Below are 11,491 nucleotides of genomic sequence, written 5' to 3'. Positions count from 1 at the left end.
TTATGATATGATTACATATATGAAAAACCAAATTACTTATGTGCAATAACTAATTTACATATGTGTAAATGAACCAATTTACATATATGTAATCATAAAATTATATATTAAAAATGATAAAACTACTCTTAACACATATGAAATCATAATAAATTATAAAAAAATATCCTTAAATAATGTTAAATATGAAAATATATAAGTAGAATGATTGTTTATTGGAATTCTGAAATGATCCTTTGCCTATACGTGTTTATATTTAATTATTTTTATTGTATATAGATATAGAGGATATTATTTGATTAGATTGCCTTTATAAGTATGTTATAGTATTTTTTTTTTTTTTTTGAACGACCAATAGAATCAATCCCAAACATTTTTGGGGCACCCACTAGATAAACAGAGTACTCCGAGAGTAACCCTAGTCCACCACCAATTTCGGGGAAAACCCAGTAACCCACCCACCCGTAGGCACGACAGTGAAATTATCGGTAAAACTCGTTTGGCTCAAGGATCGAACACAAGGTCTACTATCATTGCCCATCAGTGCCTCACTCTGCACCAAGTGAGAGTTGAACATGCATCTCCCAAAAAAAAAAATACAAGCCTTCAACTACTTGATCTAGAGATTACGCAGTATCTTATAGTATTTATGCATATTCTAGATAATAATAATCCATAATATTTTAAGAGGTTGTAGTTAAGTTTGGTTTCAGGAATTTAATGGAATAAGCATAATAATCCATGATATTAATGTGTTTGGTTGACATGTGAATTGAAATAATAAATAATCATTGTTTGTTTAATTACGAAGGAATTCAAGCAAAAGAGTTGCGGTAACAACCGGTAGGTGGTGACAACTGTGGCAAGTTGTAGGTCGGAACGATGACTGAGTTGTAAGAGGTGACAAGTTGACTGGTAAGGGTTGTGCTCAAGGCTAACAGGTGATGTTGAAGGCAACGGGGATGTGACAGTGGTGAAGACTGGTTGGTGGTAATTGTGGTGTTAGATTCCATATATTTTTTTTATTGTTATTGTCACCGAAATGCTTATTACAAATCCAAATTTATTTGATGAATTTTGATTCATTTAAATTCTAAATCCATTTTGACAAGTTTAATTCGAAATCCATTCCAACAAAAAAAAACACGAACCATACACACGTGTATAGTTCATTTTTTTTTCTTCTTGTGCCTCCAGATCTTAGGTTGGTCGACAATCATCTCCTTTTCATTATTTGACAACTTTATTTATTTTGCGTCAAGCCCTGAGGCACATTCTACACAGACACACACTAGCTTTTATTTAATTTCTTTTGTTGTTTTCACAATCACAACTCTCATACCGCTATAGGGTGTGGAGGAGGGTAGTCTTTAAAGAATATTCCACCACGAAGGCATACACGTAAGTGGATGTGAGGATGGGCCTAAAGGGGATGGACTTAGAGTGTGGAAGATAAGTCTAAATATATATATATATATATATATATAGGGTAGGGCTAGATAGAAAACCCTATCTATATAAAAAACACTAGAAAACCCAACCTCCCGACATTTTTTTTTTGAAAAAAAATAACACATGTAATATACATGTTTTTAAGAGTTTTGGGCAAAAAAATCAAAAAAGCGCCGAAGGGATAATTTAAAAAAAAAAAATTCAACAACTTTCAGCATTTTTGTCTAACACATGTTAGGCACTGAATTTTGTTTATTTTTTTTTTAAAATCCCTTCGGCGCTTTTTTGTTTTTTTGGCCCAAAACACTCTAAAACATGTATATTACATGTGTAATTTTTTTCAAAAAAAAAATGTCGGGTGATTGGGTAAAAATGGGGGGAGATTTGGGTTTCCAGAGTTTTCTAAGAATTTGAGGGTTTTCTGTCTAGCATTACCCTATATATATATATATATATATATATATATATATATATATATATATATATATATATATATATATATATATATATATATATATATGTGGGAAGGATGTATAGAAAACCCACATTAATTTAGAAAACCCGGGAAACTCAAAGCTCTCGATGTTTTTTTTTCTTGAAAAAATTTACACATGTTATATACATGTTTTTAAGGGTTTTGGGCAAAAAAAATCAAAAAAGCGCCGAGTAGATATTTAAAAAAAAAATAAACAAGTTTTGGTGTAACACATGTTACATTCATCTGACATATTTGTAACATGTGTTACACCAAAATTTGTTTATTTTTTTTTTTAAATATCTACTCGGCGCTTTTTTGATTTTTTTTTTTGCCCAAAAACATGTATATAACATGTGTAAATTTTTTCAAGAAAAAAAAACATCAGGAGCTTTGAGTTTCCCGGGTTTTCTACATTAAAGTGGGTTTTCTATAGATACTTACATTATATATATATATATATATATATACATATATATATATATGTAGGGAGACAATCATGAGAAAACTACATATAAATGTGAAACTAAAAAAGGCTAAAAAACATACAAAAAAAATTTTACAATTTTTTTTATTAAAAAACGCTATTTTTCATATATACAAAAAAAAAAAAAACTTGTACTGCAGATGTGCATTATATGTGTACGTAATACATGTTTAAAATTAGCTTTTGAGTTTAGTTTAGCTTTTTGGGTTAAGTTTTTTTGGAGGTTTAGGATTAGGTTTTTGGGTGTGCAGGGGAGGGGGGTTAGGTATTTATTTATTTATTTATTTATTTATTTTTGGGGGGGGGGTTGTAGGTGGAAGGTTTAGGTTTTTTTTCGAGCTTATGTTTAGGGTTTAGTTTTAGGGTTTTTTTTTTTTTGGGAGGGGGGGGGTAGGCTTTTGATAGGATGTTGAATTTAGGTTTTTAGGGGGTGGGGGGTTTAGGTTTTTGGAGGGTGTCGGTGGGCGTGAGTTAGGTGGTTTAGGCTTTTCCATATTATTACACATGTGCAGTATAAGTTTTTTTTTTTTTGAAATTTTTTTATATATAAAAAATAGCGCTAATAAAAAATTGTAAAAAAAATTTGGGTATGTTTTTTAGTCTTTTTTAGTTAGTTTTTTTGTTTTCTCATTCAAACTAGTTTTCTCATGATCTGTAACGCCTCGCGTTTTTAAACTTTCTATTTATAGCTTGTTGACTTGTACTTTCCTATTTTAGACAATTGTACTCTCGTTTATTCCCAAATTTCATTCCGAGACTTGAATCCTAATGAAAAATGCATTATTTGGTTCATATTTGTGTTTATATGCTATGTTATGTTATTACACGTTAAAACACGTCAAACTAGGTTAAACACGTAAAAACAGTGGAAAGATATCATAATCTTGACTCTCGAAACAAGTATTATCAAGAGATTACCCTAAATCAGACAAAAATCGGGAATTTATACGTTAATTCGGTAATATACCAAATAAACTTGGGCTAAGTCGAATAAATATAACATATATCAATGGTTAATAAACAAATATAAAATATATTTGACAAATAAATATATTGTATATTAATATTTTCGAAATAATTATAAAATATGTATAATAATTAAATTAATTAATTAAATAAAATGATGTTTTAACTAAATAAATTAGCATTTTAATTAAATAAAAATGGATTTTAATAAATTTTAGTTAAGTTTAAACTAACTTGGTTAGTAGATTCCTAAGTATCATCAAACTAACCTAACCAGGTTAGTTTTTATAGAAGAAATCAGTTAACTGAGTTAGAAAACTCAGTTAACCTCAGTTAAGTATCAAAAAAAGGAAGGAAAAGGGGGTTTTCTTGTATAAACCGCACTTCACCAGACTCGAACCCGCGACCTCGAACTTCAAATGCAATGACTTAACCAGTTTATCCTCCTATCCGGAGCTGATGAACTTGGTTCTTATTTACTTTTATAAACACTTTTGAAGTTTAAATTAATTCAAATCAACCGCCCAAATCAGGAAAACGCGTAAACCCTTCAGTCAACCTTTCCTTTTTGTCGATGATTGACAAAATTCCGGCCGCTGTGATTTCCGGTTACCATATTCACCCACTGTTACCTTATTCGACCACCCGAATCCTCCTATAAATACCGAGCCATCCTTCACCCCGAAGTCGCACACCTCCCACTCATCCATAACTTCCTCTGTTGTTTTGGCACCTCACCGGAGAAGATAACCGGAGCAACCACAGTCGCCGGAGAAGACGCCACTGTTTTGCCGGAGCCTCGCCTGAAACCACCGGAAAGCCGACAACCACCTCCGTCTTCGCCGGAGAAGACAACACAGTCCGGTAACCCTCCCCCTCTTCCGGTTCTCTTTACATCTTTCTTTCCTTCTTATTTTTTTTACTGTTATTATTATTATTATTATTATTATTATTAGATTTAATGAACAGATTTATTATATTCAGAATTTTTACTTTCAGATTTAATATATCATTTAAATCAGAAATTATTTTGTAATCAGAATTTTTACTTCTGTTTTATTTTCAGAATTTTTATCTTAATAATCTGAATTATTATTTATGTTATAAACCAGAATTATTATTTAAAATGATATTCAGAATTTATAATTTATATTTTTAATCAGAAATTGTATTACTTATTTAAAACAGAAATTATATTATTAAATCAGAATTTCCTATTTAAATCAGAATTTGTATTTTCAATAAATCAGAATTTATTTATCAATTTCCAGAATTATTATTAAATTAATATTTAAACAATCTGAATTATTATTTATTTTCAGATTTATTGAATTGTTATTTTCAGATTTAATATATTATTTAAATCAGAATTATCATTGTATTATATCAGAATTTGTATTTTTGTTTTATTTTCAGAAATTATATTTCAGAATTATTATGTTATAATAAACAAATCTACTATATTATTTAGATTAGCTACTTTATTTTATAAAATAATCAGATCCATTATCTATAATATTTATATATATATATATATATATATATCAGAATTTTTATTTAATCCAACATTTTGGTAATAATATTTATAATACTTGGTAAAATCAATATTTATTTTACTCATTTATTTGTCATATATTTCATTAAATATAAAATATAAGGCATATGATTACTATTTAGAAATGTTAATTTTATTTTTCATAAATGCCTTGTTACTTAATAATCTCTAAATTCCCAATACTTAACAAATTCTCGAAATTAATAGGGTAATCCTCTTGTGCACATCCTCTTGGGAAATCTATTATTCTTAACTTGATTCCAAGAAACGCAACGCAAACTAAGGTGAGTATACATGACCCATTTTCCATTTTCACACTTTTGGGTGCAATATGTATTCTATATCAAACACGTTATTCACTTCAAACAATTTTATGCACACTCTATCCTTACTCTATGTGATACATTTTAATCATGTTAGACATGTTATGCTAATGTAAACACCTAATGACTATGTGTTCATTAACTTCGTACAAGCCTCCCCTAACAATGGTAGCGCTATAGGTTGAGAAACGCCCCTCCTGTTCTATGAGCAGGTATTGTTAGGTTAAACTATGTCAACATACTCAAACTCGTTTGGGTACACTTTAATTGCGTTAAACTTTGGTTTGGGCACATAGAGTAACATCGTTTCGAGTATACTGTTTACATGATATTGTATTTCACATTTGGATATGAGCAACATTTTAAACACGTACTATGCTATGTATGAAAACTTGTATACTCGCCAACATGCTTTTGTTGATTTTATTTTAATACATATTGCAGGTTGAATGATCAAGAAAACAAGAATCAAGCTAGGATGGACATTAGAAACCCACTTAGCATTTTTGATTATTGTTGAATTTCATGTTTGGTTATTTGGAACTATGTACCTTTCAATTGAATTTAATAAAATGATTTAATCTATATTGTCACGAATAGTGTTATGTTGTTTTGAGCAATTTGTTCGTCTCATCCCGATGTTTCCGCCATCGGTTGGGGTGTGACATGATCCATCCCCTATGTATGTATGTATGTATGTATGTGTATATGTGTGTGTATAAAGAAGAAAAGAGAGAGGGAGAGAGTCCCGACGTGAACGGCCCTAGGGGGCGGTGTGGTGAGGCGTCGCCAGCCCTAGTCCGCTCCCCACACCGAGTAGTCTAACCATGACTGATGTGTGTAAAATGCAACATATAAATTACATCAAATGAGGCATAAAACTAACCCTTTTTAAGTACTAATGTTGGAAAAAGAGTGTTTTTGTCTTCCTTTTGTATTTTCAGGATTAAATGAGCTCAAATTCACAAAAGGAGGAAAAAGACAGCTAAATCTAACATAAATACAAGAAAAGGAACATAAGTGGATTGCCCGACCCCTCAACAGCATCTTCCCAAGCAAAATAGAGAAGGCAGAAGACTGAACACGCCCCGTACTCAGCCAGCATGGGGCCGTGCCCAAGAAGCAGCAGAAAAGACAAACCTATAGAAGCTTCTATTGCCCACCACGGGGCCGTGCCCAGTGAACACGGGGGCGTGGCGAAAGTACAACAGGCGCATTAATTGTAATTGCGAATTACAATTAATGAAGAGAGAGTGTGTCAGACAGGCGGACACGGGGCCGTGCCCAGCCTTCTGTTCAGCCTATAAATAGGAGTGCTTGGTTTCATTGCCACTCATCCCTTGGCACACCACCTCTCTCACACTTCATCCACCACCCACCACCATCACAACACCATCATCCACCACCATCATCCATTGTCCATCATAGAGTGTGTGAGTCGTCTCGGGATCCAAGATTGATCGTAAGAGTTCTTGACAATCAAGGCCATGTTTGCCTAAGTCTCTTACATCACTTGGTGAAGACAAGTGTTTAGTATAATACTTTTTATTTTTAATCTTTTTCACTTTTTATTTGGTTTTGTATTAATGACTTTAATAACTAGTTGCTTATGTTGAAGGTGATCTTTCCTTATCGTTTGTCCATGGTGTCTTGACATTATTTTACTGTCTATATAAAATAAAAGATTTTCACCATTCATATCTCCACGGTCTATATGGAGGTATGTTGGCTACCTGGTCGGGGGTTAAGGGAACGGTTTTGTAAGGGTCTTGTCCTTGTTCAGCGTTTAGAGCTCCTGCAAGGGACCTGGGTCAAATTTAGTAGGATCTCCTTCAATGCCCATAGGTAGTGGATGGCGGGGATCCAAACTCTTTGACCCCCTCATAAGTTAACTACTATTAATACTATAACCCGGCTATTTATGACTTTATCCCTGCTGACTCAGACTATTTAGTCGAGGGTAACGTCACCTCCAAAAGAGGGGCCTACCATAATTTGCATTAATAACTTAATTCATTATCTTCCAATAATCCGACCCTTTAGGATTGTATCCTTGCTGACTCAAACTACTGGGTTGAGGGTAACGTCGCCTTCAAAAGAGGGGCCTACTACAATAACTAAGATAATCTCTTAAACAAGTGCAAAAGTGCGAAAATAATCAAAGGTTATACTAATACACGAGTCGGATCCAAGTGATTCATCTTGTCTATCTGTTTTTATTTTTATTTTATTTTCAGCATTTAGTTAGTTTTTATTTTCTTAGTTTAAAAATCTTTTCTAACATTTTGATTTGGTTAGACGTTGAGGATAAACCGGTACTAAAAGCTCTTGTGTCCTTGGACGACCTCGGTATCTTACCAACACTATACTACGTCCACGATGGGTGCACTTGCCCATATGTGTGTTTAGTGTTAGTAAATATCGTGTTTTATAAATTTAAAACTTGGCTAAAAGTGTAAAAATGGCTTAAATATACATCTAAATTATATACACACTTGCACGCATCAATGACCCTATTGTGATGCTTATTATTCTCCAACCATGGCTTTAGATCCATCACCACCGTTTATATCCATCACCTTCGTTTACCACCACTGAATTTCTTATTGTTTATATATTTATAGATTTTTTTCTTATTTGTTTGTAGATTGTATGTTATTAAAATAAAATGTGGGAAGGCAAAGCCTTTAAAACATCTAAATTGGGAAGGGAAAGTTATTGGGTTCAAGTCCCATAAACGACAGGGAACTAAAGAAATTAGCTGCTCAAAAAAATTAAAATAAAATGTGCAATTTTGATTGTATAGCGGAAGTACGAGTAATACCAAAATTAACATAAAAGCTAAATAATATGTATAATCTATATCTATCTAGGGGATGGTTCAAATGAAAACCACTTTTATTGTGAAAACTCGAAAACTAACTAAAAAAAGCCTAAAAAACACACAAATTTTTTTTTTAATTTTTTTAATAAAAATCGCTGGTTTTTATATATAAAAAAAACTTTTTTTCAAAAAAAAAAATTGTTTAGTGCACATGTGTAATAATACACATGTGTAGTACACATACACCATGTGTAGTATTACACATGTGCACTACACAAAAAAAAATTTTTGTTTTTTTTTTTTTGAAATTTTTTTTATATAAAAAAACCTTCGAAATTTGGTTTGCAAAAAAAAAAATTGTATGTTTTTTTGGCTTTTTTTAATTAATTTTCGAGTTTTCACAATAACTAGTGGTTTTCATTTGAACCTTCCCCTATCTATCTAATAAATAAGGATATCTAGGTGATACACGTTCTCCCTTTTCAATTAAAACTAGGATTACGACCCGCCGTAATGCGGCGGGGATTCTTTAGTTATAACTAAGTCGGTCTACGACCCGCACATTATGTTAACCCTGTCAAACGGGGAAAAAATAGACGATGTAAAACGTTCACCCACACACGCATGTTGTTAAACGTGTCAAACGGGGAAAAAATAGACGATGTAAAAACGTTCACCCACACACGCGTGTTGCGTCGTGTTAACTCGCAAAATTTAGAACGAAACGTAAAAACGTTAAGCCAAAGACGCACACTGTGATGTGTTATGTCACAAAATTTAGAACCAAGCATAAACCGCAAAATGAAAACTATAAAGGAACAAAGTTGAAAGTAAAAAAAGTTATGAAGATAGATTGCAAAAGATAAAAAGTTTTGGGTTAAAAGTAAAAAAACAAATAGTTTTGGGTTAAAAGTAATTTATGAAATACTTTTGAGAGAAAAGTAAAAAAAAATGTCATTTTTTTTTTTGGAAAACCCCTAAAGCCAACGTTACGTCAACCATATGCATAACCATTTTTTCTTTGAAAAACCCACAAAGCACACCCTGCGTTGCAGCTGGGCGTAAAACGGTGTCAAATAGTACTAATGTCACACAACCGTCATCGACCACCAACACTGACTTGACCTAGGATATGCGTGTTGCGATGAACCTGTCAAACATGGAAAAATAGAGGCAAAAACGTTGAACCACACATGCACGTTGTGTCGTATTAACTCGAAAAATTTAGAATATACGTAAAACGGAAATTTGCGAAAGATGAAAAGTATAAGTGACAAAAGTTGTGAAGTTAAATTGCAAATAATGAAAAGTTTTGGGTTAAAGTTAAAAAAACAAATTATGTAGGGTTAAAATTGCAAAAGATACAAACCTTAGGGTTAAACCTAAAAAGTCAAGTTTTCTTTTGAATAATGTGCAAAGCATAATGTACAAGTCCTTATGCATAGAAAAGTTGCTAATTTATATAGGTTTTAATTTTAATTTGAAGAGAAAACACTTTAGTCTTAGCGATAATTATTCCATATATAAATAACCAAACTTTTTGTGCATATCCACTTGTAACATGTGCTTTAAGAGTTTTTCCAAAAAAAAAAAACTTCATTTTTTAACTTTAACCCAAAGGTTTTAACCTTTTGTAATTTTAACCCTATATAATTTGTTTTTTTTTAACTTTAACCCAAACTTTTCATTACTTTTAACCCAAAGGTTTTTACCTTTCGTAATTTTAACCCTACATAATTTGTTTTTTTAACTTTAACCCAAAACTTTTCATTATTTGCAATTTAACTTCACAACTTTTGTCACTTATACTTTTCATCTTTGGCAAATTTTCGTTTTATGTATAGTTCTTAATTTTTCGAGTTAATACGACGCAACGTACAAGTGTGGTTCAACTTTTTTATGTTTTGTTTCAAATTTTGCAAGTTAATACGACGCAACGTACATGTGTGGTTCAAAGTTTTTACCTCTATTTTTTCATGTTTAACAAGTTTGTCGCAACACATAGACCCTAGGTCGAGTCAGTGTTGGTGGTCGATAACGATTGTGTGACATTAGTACTATTTGACACCGTTTTACGTCCGCCGCAACGCGGCGTGTGCTTTGGGGGTTTTCCAAAGAAAAAATCGTTATGCATATGGTTGTCGTAACCTTGGCTTTGGGGTTTAAAAAAATGATTTTTTTACTTTTCACCCAAAAGTATTTCATAAATTACTTTTAACCCAAAACTATTTGTTTTTTTTACTTTTAACCCAAAACTTTTTATCTTTTGCAATCTATCCTCACAACTTTTTTTACTTTCAACTTTGGTCCTTTACAGTTTTCATTTTCCGCAATTTTTTTGCTTTATGCTTGGTTCTGAATTTTGTGACTTAAAACATCGCAACGTGCGTCTTTGGTTTAACTTTTTTACGTTTCGTTATAAATTTTGCGAGTTAACATGACGCAACGTGCGTGTGTGGGTGAACGTTTTTACATCGTCTATTTTTCCCCGTTTGACAGGTTTAATATAACGTATGGATCCTAGATCGACTTAGTTATAACTAAAGAATCCCCGCCGCATTGCGGCGGGTCTCAATTCTAGTTATTAATATAGTTTATTAGATTATTATTATTGGTATATATCTTGTCTTCATATCTAGTTTCCTAGATTTGTGGTAGGAGATAATTGTATTGGAGACACTTGTCATCATATAAGTACTAGGTTATAACCCGCGAGTACTCGCGGATCGGATATTTAAATTTTCTTAAACACAATTTTATATATATTTTAAATAATGAATAATGTGTGACTGATAATGTAATATTAATTAAATGTTAACGTCTTTAAAATTAAAAAAAAAAATTCAAATATAGATTAGTTCGACAATTAAATTTAAAGACAAATGCAACTCTACTTTTATTCAAAATTTTATGAGTTGTTGGAAGCATCTCTTCTCTTGACATAAGGTGCTTCAAATATCAGTTATCATACTAAAAACATCTAATCATAATCAGTCTCATACTAAGAGAATGCAAAATGCTGGTTAAAGCCCAAAATCCAAACCCGTCACATCACTCGCCACATCATTCCAAACCTCAACCATTACAAACTTACTTTTTCTTCCAACACTAAACCATTCAAAAACTCCACGCCACACCTCACTTTTACAGTAAAAATAAATAAAGAAAAGCATGTGTGTATGTAATACCACTTAATCAAATCGAATTTGTTAACTAAACCAAACCCGACCACCATAGTCAACCTCATATAAAGTGGGGTGGTCTACAATTAGTTTATTTGTGTTGTTGCATTAACAACATTAATTCTCTAAATGAAAATTACACCTAATTTTAGTATTATTATTACTGTATAAATTAAGAATTAAATTCATAATTATCAAACCATTTCATTATTATTAAATAGCTTATC

Source organism: Helianthus annuus, chromosome 14 (assembly GCF_002127325.2).
Source record: "Helianthus annuus cultivar XRQ/B chromosome 14, HanXRQr2.0-SUNRISE, whole genome shotgun sequence".
NCBI lineage: Eukaryota > Viridiplantae > Streptophyta > Magnoliopsida > Asterales > Asteraceae > Helianthus > Helianthus annuus.
This window is presented reverse-complemented; position numbering follows the sequence as displayed.